This window comes from Prionailurus viverrinus, chromosome C2 (assembly GCF_022837055.1).
Source record: "Prionailurus viverrinus isolate Anna chromosome C2, UM_Priviv_1.0, whole genome shotgun sequence".
NCBI lineage: Eukaryota > Metazoa > Chordata > Mammalia > Carnivora > Felidae > Prionailurus > Prionailurus viverrinus.
Genome location: NC_062569.1, coordinates 148,616,980 through 148,630,271, shown reverse-complemented (window position 1 = coordinate 148,630,271; position 13,292 = coordinate 148,616,980). Strand labels below are relative to the sequence as shown.

The 13,292-nt window shown below is 45.8% G+C and overlaps 1 pseudogene; it reads left to right on the top strand.

Annotated features, from left to right (window-relative positions):
• Positions 1-10,336: 10,336 nt before the first annotated feature.
• On the top strand, positions 10,337-10,508 carry LOC125174374 (ATP synthase subunit ATP5MJ, mitochondrial-like; annotated as a pseudogene).
• The last annotated feature ends 2,784 nt before the right edge of the window (positions 10,509-13,292 follow it).

Here is a 13,292-nt window from a genome sequence, read left to right as displayed (position 1 = left end):
GGTATCTTCCCTGAGTGATGGGTTCCTGACATAGGGACTCAGCAAGGAAAAGGGGATGAGTGGGAGAAGCAATCACAACCTCTGCTAGACTCCACTTCCAGCTGGACTCTTTATGGTACCTAAGAATTCCCTGTGTCCCTCATCAGTCCTCTGGGTCTGCCCACGGACTGTTGCCAGCCTTGTTCTCACTTCTCAAACCTCCCATTGGCCCTGCCTGCCCACCCTCAGGATGGCCCTGCACTCTGGCCTGTAGGGGGCTGCCTACCAGATTCACTTGGCTTCCTGCAGCCAAACCTCCAGCCCCACCCATGTCTTCCCTGAGCTCACTGGCCCTCCATCCTGGATCCCCTACCTCCCCCTTTTAGAGACCCTGCTCTAACAAAATCTTCCCTTTCCTGTAGTTTCAGAAACGATTTTCCTCACTACTGGCTACTTCCATCAGCACTTAAACATGATCACATTCTCATATTAAAAATAAAATCTCCTGAACAACTTGTAGCCACTGCCCTCTTTTTTCCCTTCCTGCCATACCAGATTTTTTGAAAGAGTTGCCTATGCTCAGCCTCCACTCCCTCCTGTCACTAGCTCCACTGCCCCCTGCAGCCTGGGGCCTCATCATTGTTATACCCAACCTGATCTCTGTCACTACAATTTCTTATGACGGCCTTGTCACTAAATCCAGTGGGCACATCCCCTTCTTGTATCAGTTTTGTAGGGCTGCTGTAACAAATTGCCACAAATAACGGGTGTCTTAAAACAACAGGAATTTAATCTCTCACAGCTCTGGAGGCCAGAAGTCCAAAATCAAAGCGTCAGCAGGGCCATGCTCTTCCGAAGGCTCTGGAGAAAGATCCTTCCTTGTCTCTTCTAGCTTTTGGTAGTTGCCAGCACTTTTTGGTGCTTGGCTAGTAGCTGCATCACTCCAATCTCTGTCTCTGTATCCATATAGGCTTCCTTGTGTTTCTTGGCACACAAATTTCCCTTTTCTTAGAAGGACACTAGCCATTGGATTAGGGCCCACCCTAAAATCTAGTAGGACGGCATCTTAACCTGACTACATCTACAAAGACTCTACTTCCAAATAAGGTCAATTCACAGGGGGTTAAGTCCTCAAGATATTTGCGGGGGGGGGGGGGGCACAATTCAAACCCACAGCATTTTCATATCTAACTTGACCTGGCCCTGTTTCTTCTCTCCTTGAGACATCATCTATTCCTGGTCTTCCTTGGACCTCCCTTAAATCTGTTTCTCACGTTCCTTCTTGGTCTTCTCTTCCTCTGTCTACCCTTCTGACATTGGTGTCTCTCAGGACTTTCCATAGGCCCCTTCCTTTTCTAACTTACCTGGAAAATCCCAACCAATCCTGTGGCTCCAATGACCACTTGCAGACTGACCCACATGTACAAAAGCTCACAAAGCCAAAACATGTTCGGTTGAAGGTCCCACACCAAAAATCCATCATTTTCATCCAAGCGGCTCCACCATGCACGCAGTCTCCTGAATGGGCCTCCATTCCTGATCACTGAGCCTTCCCCCTCTATCACTCCCCACTGCCATCGAGGCCTGTCGAGTCTATCTCCCAAATACCTCTCCCCACACGGCAACGGTTCTGTAAGAGATTTCTCATAGTCTCCCTGTCCTCGGCTCTTATCAACACTTTCACATTAAATACTTTGATTGTCCTTATCACCTTCAGAATAAATTCCAAACTCTTTAAGTTGCCTTATAAGGCCCTCCATGATCCGGCTCTCCCTACCCCTAGACTCATCTCTCCATATTATACTCTCATATGTGTGTACTCTGGCTGATACAAATGCCACAGACTGAATGTTTGTGTCCCTCCCAACACCAAAGTCATATGTTTATACCTCATCCCCAGTGTGATGGTGTTTGGCTATGAGGTCTTTAGGAGGTGATTAGGTCATGAAGCTGGAGCCCTCATGAATGGGATTGGTGACCTTATAAAAGGGACCCCAGAGAGCTCCCTGCCTTGCTGCCATGTGAGGGCACCAAAAGAAGACAGCCAGCCTTGAACCAGGAAGCTGTACTCACCATTCACCAAAAGTGCTAGCACCTTGACCTTGGACTTCCAGCCACCAGAACCGTGAAAAATAAATGTCTGTTTTTTGCGTGCCACCCAGCCTATGATATTCTATTATGGCAACCTGAGTGGACAAAGACTGCAAAACCATCTACTTTGCCCCCTGGTCTTTGTTTATGCTTATTCCTCGCCTGGAATATTCTCTCCTGCCCTTTCGGCTGCCCACATCACACTTAATGTTTCCTGTTCATTCGGTAAATAGCTACCGAGTACCTACCATGTGCCATGAACTATTTCAGGCACTGAGGATAGAGTAGGAAAAAAAAGAGAAAAGAATCTAAATTTATGGTTGAGGGAAGCAGACACAAAGCATAAACAAGCAAACATGTAGAGTGTGTCAGATGGTGATACGTGCTGTAAAAAAATTCAGCAGGCTCTGGGGATAGGGTGTACGAGAGGGTGGCGGTTAGGTTTTTCAATAAGGTGGGCATGAGAGTCCTCGCTGAGAAGACGACATTTAAGCTCTGCACGTACCTTGCTTCCTCCAGTAAGCCTTCTGGAAATTTTCCAAGTCCAGGTTAAGTGCCATTTTTATGAGCTTCCATGCAGTCTCTAGCTCCATCACAGCACTTAACATGCTATATTTTCCAGTCGATTTGGGAGTATCAGCTGCAAAGTGTGGGGGCAGGGAATGAGTCTGTATATATTGTATCTCACCAGCTTCTTGTGGATGTTCATTACATGTGTCTTGAGCCAATAAATGAATTGACAGTCACATCATTTACAAGTCACGTGAAGAATTTATATAGTATTTATAGTCATGTCGCATTTGACAGAGTGGTCTCTCCCCTGCCGTCTCACCTCAGACAGGCAGTTATCATTGTCTCTGTCCCCTTTTAGCAGAAACTCGGAAAGATTAAGTTTCTTGCCCAAGATGCCACAATCAGAGGAAACTCCAGTTCAATCTGACCTCTTACATCTCTAGAACCAATGGGCTTTCCAGAAAAACCAAAACCAAAACCAAAACCACTGCATTCTTGAATCATGTTCTGTGAAAACACGAGCCACTAGTTCAAGTGCATTAACCATCCTCAGCCCAAGTACATTCAATTTTTATCATGAAAAGATCTCTGCTCCTCCCTGGGTTCCCATACTCCCATCTCCCGAGAAAACTCTCGCCAAATGGCTAAAGCCAACACATAAACCCAAAGGTAAAACCCTCTAGGATTCCTTTACGTAGCCACTGCCTGGTATGCCCCATTCTCACACTGTTTTCCAGAATGTTTACTGTCCTTCTCCAAGTACACATTAAGCAGATCCATTTGGACAACCACAGAGCGGGGATCAATCGAAGTACTCTCTTCTCTGGCACTTTGGAGCTGACGTTGCCTTTTTGATGTGTTAATTAAAACATGTGGGGTTCATAAAAGCTGCAGGCGGAATTGCAGGCAGGAGTCAATTAGCAATAATTCATATCCTCTATTCATGGCCTGCCACCCCACTGATAAAGTGTCACTCCATTTGGACACAAAGAACAGAGAAGGGGATTGGGCAAAAAAAAAAAAAAAAAAAATTACCATTTAACCAAAACTCTACACTGGGAGAAGGGCAGGCGGGTGGGCCCCAAAGAGCCGTGATTGAGTCTCCAAGGACTGAAGGATCACCTAGTGGGGAAGTGAACGCAAGCTTCCCTCCCTTCCACGTGGTGACGTGAGTTGCAGGCGGGGTGGGACAGTTCTTGGTAGTTTTCCACTTGCTGCTCACAAGTTCTTACCCTCTTTGGTTCTTTGTCACTTGGCCCCAAGAAAAAACGCCCACTTCGGGGAACTTGAACGCTTGCTCATGCCACCCACCAACCCAGTGGCATGTGGGGATGAGGGTTACAAGTTCACATACCCTTCCCTTTTGTTTTCTTGTGCTTCTTTCTGCCCAAGCACCTCGAAACAGGCCAAACGGTTGTCGTTGCCATGTGACTTTGTACTGGTGGTTTCCTTGCTCCCTCTCATTCTTGAGAGCCGTGGGGAGTGGGGGAGAGTTAACTGTTTGAGAAATGGTTCCCAGGATGAGTAGGCACACACAAGAGTGAGCCAGGATGCTTTGAAATGAGCCGCTTTGTCACTGAAGGGGCTTTGTCATTGAAGGGCTTATTTCCGCCCTGAAGTACTTCCTTGCAGTTGAATAGATAGTGAGACGGATAAACACTCATCTTTCTAGGGGGAATACGGTTCTGTCAGGAAAGCTGGAAAATTCTTCTGTAAGTGTAATCATTTAGGGAAGAACAGAGACAAGTGCCCTAATTCTAGTAACTAGGGAGAACTGAACGGCTCACATGTTCTCACCTTCACCCCTGCCCTTGTGGAAGGTTCCTGCTGCTTATGTTCCACTCCTGTTCCCTCTCAAGGAGGAAAATTGTTAACCCTTCAATTCCTCTCCCACATCCGATGCAGATCGCTTCAACAGCTGGACGCCTTTGAAAAAAATGACTTTCATCACGACGAAAACATATTACTTGCAAACAGAGCTGAGAGAAAAGAAAAACATTTTCTGTGATCATTCTTCCTTTGGGTTTCTGAAAAGTGAGGGAAGTTTTCAGGAAAAAAAAAAGCCATAAAGTTGTCTGAGGATGAACTCAACATAGATGAGGGAAGACAGCCATTAAGATAAAATAAATTAGAGAAGGAGAAACCATTACGATACCCCGCTGTTTCTTTTCAGGAGGGTTTTTTTTTTCCAGATACTATTAAAACATCTAATAAAAGCAAAATGTTTTAAGTTATGAGTGGCTCTTCAGGAAAGTATCCCTTTGCCTCAAGTGTGACTAACCGAAAACATGCAAGTAAGATAAATCTGTGTGAAAGAAAGAAGTAGACCAAAGTGAATTACTGACCTTGGCTAGAGATTAATCTCAAGGGTTATACTGAACCATCATTCCTGGTAATTGTGGACAAAGTCTCTGGAAGTGTAGGTGTCCTCACCTCGGGAATGGGGGAGCAGGGGCGAGGGCAGAATGCCGCAGATTTGCGCGCTGGGTTCAAATCCAGGCCGAGTCATTTCCTAGTCCAGTATGCTTTGGCCAAATTACTCAACTTCTCTACCCCGAGTTCTCTCCTCTGTAGGATGGGAGTAATAATAGTCCTGCCTCATCCATCACAATGTGTTGAGCAGATTAAAAGATAAAATGCTTAGAGATACAAACTGCTTAGTATAGAGTCAGAAAAATGACTAACGGTTGCACAACACACAATGAACGTTTCCCCGTATGTGCAAAGACTTGATGCTAAAGGACGCAGTTCAGGGTATTCCCGTGTGGAAGCGTGTTCAACCTGGGCTAAAACCCAGATTAAACAGTATTCACAAAGTCCGCTGGCAAACTTTCATGGTGTCAGCTCACATAGCACAGTGCTCAGGGATGGGGAGAGAGTACCATGGACCGGATTTTGCCCATTCCCCAATTTATATGTGGAAGCCCTACCCCTCCAGTGTAAGTATATTTGGAGACAGGGCTTTTAGGAGGCAAAATAAATTAAGTCATAAGGGTGGGATCCTACTATGATAAGGATCAGTGGTCTTCTAAGAAGAGGAGGAGAGAGAGGTCTCTTTCTCCAAGGGCACCAAGGAATTTGAACTTGAAAAGCCACGTGAAGGTCGAGCAAGAAGGCAGCCGTCCACAAGCCAGGAAGAGAGTTCTCACCAGAAACAGAATCAGCCAGCACCTGACTCTTGGAATTCCCAGGCTCCAGGACTGAGAAATAATTTTTGTTGTCATTTAAGTCACCCAAACTGTAGTACCTGGTCGTGGGAGCCTGAAATGATGAAGACAGAGAATAAGATGCCACTTTTTTCTTTCCCTGCAACCAGAAAATTTAAAAACGTGCCTTCAAAGACAGAGAATGCCCTGTCCTAGCCTTGAGAGATGGCCAAGTGTGCATAAAACGAATAATGGTTTCATCTGATTTTGAAAGAAATACATCCAATCCTATTTTTCAGGGTAAGTAACTTCCAAATGGGGAAAAACCTTCACCTCCCATTGGAGAGGCATGCTTCACCCACCAGTTAGTTGGGGAACATGTTTTGCTGCGCAATTCAAACCTTTAGGCAGGTTTAAGTGAGAAATCTATGTCAATGACTTTTGTGAAAAAAAAAAAAAAAAAAAAAAAACGAAAACAAAAACAAAAACAAAAAACTCCTTGAAACTAGAAGGTTCAGTGCTCTCTTGACAAGCATTTCTGCAAATGATTCACAAGTCTGAAGACAGATGTTATCATCAGTTATTAACATCGTTTCCCCAGGGAGTGGGCAGTGTCCCAAGAGAGATAAAAATGTAGACAGAGGATGAGTAAATCCTGAGACATTCTAGTAATTTCTGCGGAAATGAGGTAGATGGCCACGGTTCTGCCTCTTTGCCAGCCCTACCCTAAGCAGATTGCTGCACGGCCCTCAAAAGTGGGGATGCTGTAGGACAGCGGCAAAGGAACCAGGCTGGGATTCAGGAGATCCGGGGCAAATCCATTAGCTCAGTAACTATTCATTGAGGGCCAACTATGCATTATGGTAAAGTGGTGAGATTCAGAGACTAGAGCCGGACTACCGGGTCAAGTCCAGCCCTGCCCTTCACCAGGGTGATGGGGCCTTGGGCTAGTCAGTCTTCTCCTGCCTTAGTTTCCCCAGTTGATGGGTTGGACTGAGAACAGGGCCTGAATGTCGTAAGTATGTGTTTGCAGTTATCATTGCTGCTACATGGGCCGGGGTCTATCCCAGCTCCTGGCATCGACAACCCCCTTCTGATACTTCATAGCTCTGTGTGACCTTCAGCAAGATCCTGAACTTGTATGTGCATCAGTTTCCCCATCTGTAAAAAGGACACAGCAGTGCCTGCCTCACGGGATTCTATGAGTTAGTGAAATAAAATATTCAAAGTGCATGGTGTAAAATAATTGCTCAGGAAATGTTTTTCTTATTTTTTTTTTTCAATGTTTATTTATTTTTGGGACAGGGAGAGACAGAGCATGAACGGGGGAGGGGCAGAGAGAGAGGGAGACACAGAATCGGAAACAGGCTCCAGGCTCTGAGCCATCAGCCCAGAGCCCGACGCGGGGCTCGAACTCCCGGACCGCGAGATCGTGACCTGGCTGAAGTCGGACGCTTACCCGACTGCGCCACCCAGGCGCCCCTGTTTTTCTTATTAATAATGGTTAATTTTCTTTTTTCCTTGACTTTCAGCTCCTCCATTCCCCCCCCCCCCCGCCCCCCACCGCCAGCCACCACCACTTCATTATTTACCATGGAGAATCCTCAGCCTCGACCGCAGGCAAACCCTGATAATACTTACGGGCGAGAAACGTTGCTATGTTCTCTCTCTATGGACTTTCTCTCTTTGATCATTTGTGGTCAGGGTCTTAAACACACAGCACATAGTAGAAGTCAAAATAAGTGTCTAAATCAGGGGTCAGAAAGCTTTTTCTATACCACGTAGTAAATACTTTTGGCTTTGCCAGCCATACGATCTCTGTCACGATTACTCAACTCTGCTGTCATAGCATTAAAGCAGCCTTAGACAATTTGTAAATGCATGAAAGTGGCTGTGTTCCAATAAAACTTTATTTACAAAAGACAGGCAGTGGGCTGGAATTGTCCTGTGAGCTGTTACTTTGCTGGCCCCCTGATCTTAATCTAGCCACTCAACAAATACATACTGTGCACCTCATATGTGACAGGCACCGTCCTAAGTGCTGGGGATACGGCTGTCAATGAAACAAAGCCCTTGCCAAAACCGAGCTCAAGTCATATTTAAAAAGCATTTGTTACTGTCTATTTCCCACAATGAAGCGACCAAGTAAAGACAGTTTTCCAAAAAGGGAGGGGTCATTTGTGCAAGATGCTGTTAACCGTTTGGATAAGCTGAGAACTGGGAATTGGCCATTGGATTTGGCAACAAAGAGGTCATCAGGTGATAAGAGCAGTTTCCATGGAATGGTGGGGACAGAAGCCTGACTGGAGTGAATTCAAGATGGACAGGAGGCAAGGGGGTGGGAACCATGTGGACAGGGAGGGAAGAGAAGCACAGAAGCGAAGTGGTAGGTGGAGGGGACTCGGACTCAGGCTCAAGGAAGGGGGTTGTTGCTGCTGCTGTTCTAAAAATGAGGCGATCCAAGCATGCCTGCACAGAGAATGATCCAGAAGAGAGGGACAGTGGGATGTTATGACACAGGTGAGTAGGAGAAGTGGTGTTCTCGAGCGATGTTCCAGACTGGCAAGAGGGCAGGGTCCCCAGTACCCAGCTGAGGGCGGGCCTCTGCCAGGAGCAGGTGCGGTTCACCCCTGGTAACAGGAAGGAAGACAGAGCAAAGGATACAGATTCAGTTCCGAGAGAATGATACAGTCCTTTTTTTTCCCCCACTCAAATCAGAAGCACTATCTGCAGATGATAACAAGAAGGGGAGGAAGTTCTGAGGAGAGATAAGAACATTCAGAACGGTCATCTCCAAGGGTGGGAGACTGTAGGGATCTGCGACACAGAATCAGCTTGCCAGGCGGTGCTGAGGTCCCTTATGGGGGGTGACCAGCCAGCAGGCTGGTGTGTTTCTCCAGCCACTGCCCCTCCTGGGAAGAGTTTTCCCAGTAGGATCCTTGCTAGGCCTCTGGCCAGCCTACGGAATGAGTCCTTTCAGGTTGTTTGTCTACTTCTGGTGCAATCGCCAGAGTCCAAGGGGATGGCCTCCAGGGCACGAATCATAGCCTATTCTGTCCATATAACTGTCTGGCTCTGTGAGGGGCTGTATGTTGGGTGGGAGTAGTTTCCCTAGAGTGACCTGTGGGCATCATCCCCTACAAGGGGGCCAAGGCACTGAATAATGGTCTGTGGTTAGGCCTGGGCAGATTCACTTGGTATCAGGTGGCCATGACTTTTTTTTTTTTTAAATGTTTCTTTATATTTGAGAGAGAGAGTTGGGAGAGAATGGGGGAGGGGCAGAGAGAGAATCCGAAGCAGGCTCTAGACTCTGAGCCGTCCGCACAGAGACTGACGCGAGGCTCAAACTCACAAGCCGAAGCCAGATGCTTAACCGACTGAGCCACCTAGGTGCCAGAAGTGACCTTGACTTTGATGTGACAGTGAAATCCAGGAGTATAATATAATATTCAAAGCGTCCAAGGCACAACATTGCCATATCCCACTCTGTTTTCAAAAGTTCTTGCACATGACCATGAGCCCTGTGTCTGTAGTGAGAGGCAATCTAGTTTTGTACCACCATGTTTTCGGTTCTTAATATGTACCAGGCACTGTGCTAAAACGTATTATTTCAAGTAATCCTTAAAACAATACATCGGTAGGAACTATCGTTGTGTCCAAAGTTTGTAAGGCAGTATATCCAAGGTCACTGAGCAGAAAATATCACTAGGGCTGCCAAACCTCTACCACTGGGAGAGACTGAAAATATCCGTGATTCAGTTAGATGTCTCATTTGACTGCAAGTAACAGAAACTCCCAAAATATCAACTTAAACAAATTAAGTGGGTTTTTTTTTCTAGTGTGAAAAATCCAGTGGTAAGAAGTTCACGACTGGTAGATAACTGCACCACACCATCTAGAACTGTGGTTTCTTCTGTCTTTCTGCTTTCCTATCCTTGGTTCGTTGTTACCTCGTGGCTACAAGATATCAACGCTACCTCCAGCATTGTATCGGCATTCCAAGCAGAAAACAGGGAAGGACAGAGGACCAAGGTACATGCTAATTTATTCCCCTGACTCCACCTTTTAAAGAGCTTTCCTGGAAGCCCCACCTCACCACATCTAAGTTCATCTCATTAGCCAGAACTACCATAGGATCAACTCGGGCTAAACATATAGAATTTGGGCTGGATCCATTTCAATCCTAAAAATAAATAAATAAATAAATAAATAAATAAAATGATGCCGCACTTTCCACTGTTTCTCTAGCGAACCTCTTTGCCAAAACTGCTAAGGCAGTATGCGTTCTTGAAGATCAGAAGAGGGGCGCCTGGGTGGCGCAGTCGGTTAGGCGTCCGACTTCAGCCAGGTCACGATCTTGCGGTCTGGGAGTTCGAGCCCCGCGTCAGGCTCTGGGCTGATGGCTCGGAGCCTGGAGCCTGTTTCTGATTCTGTGTCTCCCTCTCTCTCTGCCCCTCCCCCGTTCATGCTCTGTCTCTCTCTGTCCCAAAAATAAATAAACGTTGAAAAAAAAATTACAAAAAAAAAAAAAAAGATCAGAAGAGCCAGGTTTCCGAGTCGTTGGCCAGGCAGGTCCGGGCGGCCTGAGCTAGCGGTCTTGTGTCGAGATGCTTCAAAGTCTTGTTTAAAAGGTTTGGATTCCCATGAGGCCAAGTTTGCGAGGAGATTTGGGTAGGAATGGGGTTGACGGGCTTTGTTGTTTTTAAAATCAGGACTGCTGATAAAAGAAGTAAAGCTTTGAAAGCTTTGAGTCATGCACCTGCTCTAGGTCGTCATTAACCAGCTTTACCTGGAGCGCACATCGGGCGGTCGGACCGTCAGCCTGGCTGTAAATTTCCGCAAGCTCTGTGAGATGGGAATGGGCATTGCGGTACACTTGTAGAAAGTGGCATGAATACATGCACCTGGGGGAGGCACCACTGCCTGTGCCCATGTTCCTCTGTCAGCGCCCCCCGTGTGCCTGCCCTACTGTGAATAGATCTTTGTAACATAGCAGGTACAGTCAGAATCTCACCGAGCCATCTCCTCATTGGAAAACCTAAGGAACTGAAGAATGAATATCTCGATTATCATAGATGTTGGGGATCAGAGCTAGGCAGCCACACTTGTGACATTCAATCGATATCTGTTGAACAGGGGGAAAAAAGATTAGAAGAGCCACATGGTTAATATTCTTGGAAGGTTTCTACGCATGTGAAGTGTGGTTAGGTCACAGACACGCTTCTCCTCATCGTCTTAAGGGAAACACCAAACTTCTTCAGGACAGCTGAGTCGCTCCACGAGGAGCAGCATCCAAGACTTTCATCTGCCAAAACAATCCAACTATCAAAATGCATCCACCAACTTCCCAAGTCATTCCCCAAGGATCTGGAATTTCACAAAAGGGACAGTAACAATTCCATCCAGAGGTCTTTGCACCACTGCATGTAGGAGCTAGAAAGACCCCTCTTCTTCCTCTTTCTTCTGGGAAAGAAGACCCCTCTTCTTTCAAGAAGGGACAGAAGAGCTTACACTTCCAAGGAAACAAGATACTGTTAAATCAGTTTACATATGTACCTAGTGGGCTGACCCCAATGGGTGGGTTAATAAGGCTGGGTGGTAGCATCTCGCATTGGGGTGGTACATTTGTTATGATTGATGAGCCAATATTTACACATTATTATTAACTGAAGTCCATACTTTACATTAGGATTCATTCTTTGTGTAGTACATTCTATGGGTTTGAACAATGTATAATGACATATATCCACCATTATAGTATCATACAGAGTAGTTTAACTGCCCTAAAAATCCCCTGTGTTCCATCTGACTCCTCCCCCCTCCCCCAAACCCTTGACAACCATTTTGCTGTCTCCATAGTTTTGCCTTTTTCAGAATGTCACACAGTTGGAGTCAGTATGTAGCCTTCTCAGATTGACTTTCTTGACTTAGCAATATGCACTTAAGTTTTTTCTGTCTTTTCATGGCTTAATAGCTCATTTCTTTTTATCACTGAATATATTCTACTGTCTATATGCACCACAGTTTGCTTATCCATTCAACTACTGAAGGATATCTTGCTTGCTTCTACTTTTTGGCAATTATGAATAAAGCTGCTATAAACACCCGTGTGCAGGTTATTATATGAACATAAGTTTTCAACTTCTTTGGGGAAACGCCAAGGAGCACAATTGCTGGGTTGTATGCTAAGAGTATATTAGTTTTATAAGAAACTGTCAAACTGACTTCCAAAATTGCCGTACCATTTTGCATTGCAACCAGCAATAAATGAGAGTTTCTATCGCTCCACATTCTGGCCAGCACTTGGTCCTGTCAATGTCGGTAGTTTATAGCTCGTTCATCCAATAAATATTTGATCTGCACCTAATTAATGCCATACACAGAGACACTCAGTCTCTTAAGTTGCTTGGAGTTCAGAATACCTGTAGGTTGAAAGTGGAAAGTTTTGAAAAGTTCCGCCTCCTTTTGATCAATAGTTCTTAAACTTTAGTTGGCATCTGAATCACTTGGAGAGCTTGTTAAAACATAGATTGTAATGGGCAAAGGAGGGAGGCAGGGCTCACCTCCAGAGTTTCCGATTCAGTAGATCTGGGATGGGACCCAAGAATTTGTGTTTCTAACAAGTTTCTGGATGCTGTTGCTGCTGCTGTTGGTCCAGGGACCACACCTTGAGCATCACTGCTTCTCACGTGGAAGAAAACTGTCAAATGGGACGGCCACACCCACCTTGGGCATCAGAAAAAACCCTGCCAAACGGGACAACTACAACCTTCACATTAGGCTCTGTTTTAGGACTTCTGAGAGGCACCTAACCCATGGGAAAGTTCATGACATCTATGTTTCCTCTGCTTTTAAAAGATCTCAAGCCTCTCTGAAGGGGTTTAGTTTAATTCCTATAGGAGAACAGAACAGAAAACCATTTGTTAGGTGCATTGTCACTGTCTAAGGGAGCAGCTCTATAGTGGGGAAGCCTAGCATGAAGATCCCTTCTGGAACACCAGGCAGATGTTGTTGTCAGAGGCTGTGCTAATGCATTTTGATGAGCATGACTCATGTTGGGTTGTTTTTTTTTTTTTTGGTTTGTTTTTGTTTTTGTTTTTGCAGCAGCAGATGCCTCCTCATGCTAGAGCTTGTGCTGAGCTACCAAACACCAGGTGGCCCCAAGACCCTGATTGTTTATGGTTTACTTCGCAAAAGCAATGTCATCTGCAGGACATGCCTGACTATTACCCCCAGAGCCAGGCCATTCCACAGTTCCTTCTTTGGTTCTACCCTTTACAAGTTACATTAAATACAGCCTCTTCTGCACCTCTGGCCTAGGAACCAGCTGCTATTCCAAGGCAATGTTACCCTAGGAAAGACACTAGCTGTCATTACTATTTTGTTTGCCAGCATTTTCTAGGCCTGACTGTGCCGCCTGTCTTCTCCTTAGTCTTCCCGAAGGCCTCTTCCTGTTAGCATCACCATCCCCAATTTGCAGATGAAGAAACTGAGGTTGAGGTTCAGTGCAGTTGAGACACTCACTCCAGGTCATACAGCTAATAAGTGGCAGAGCCAGAATTC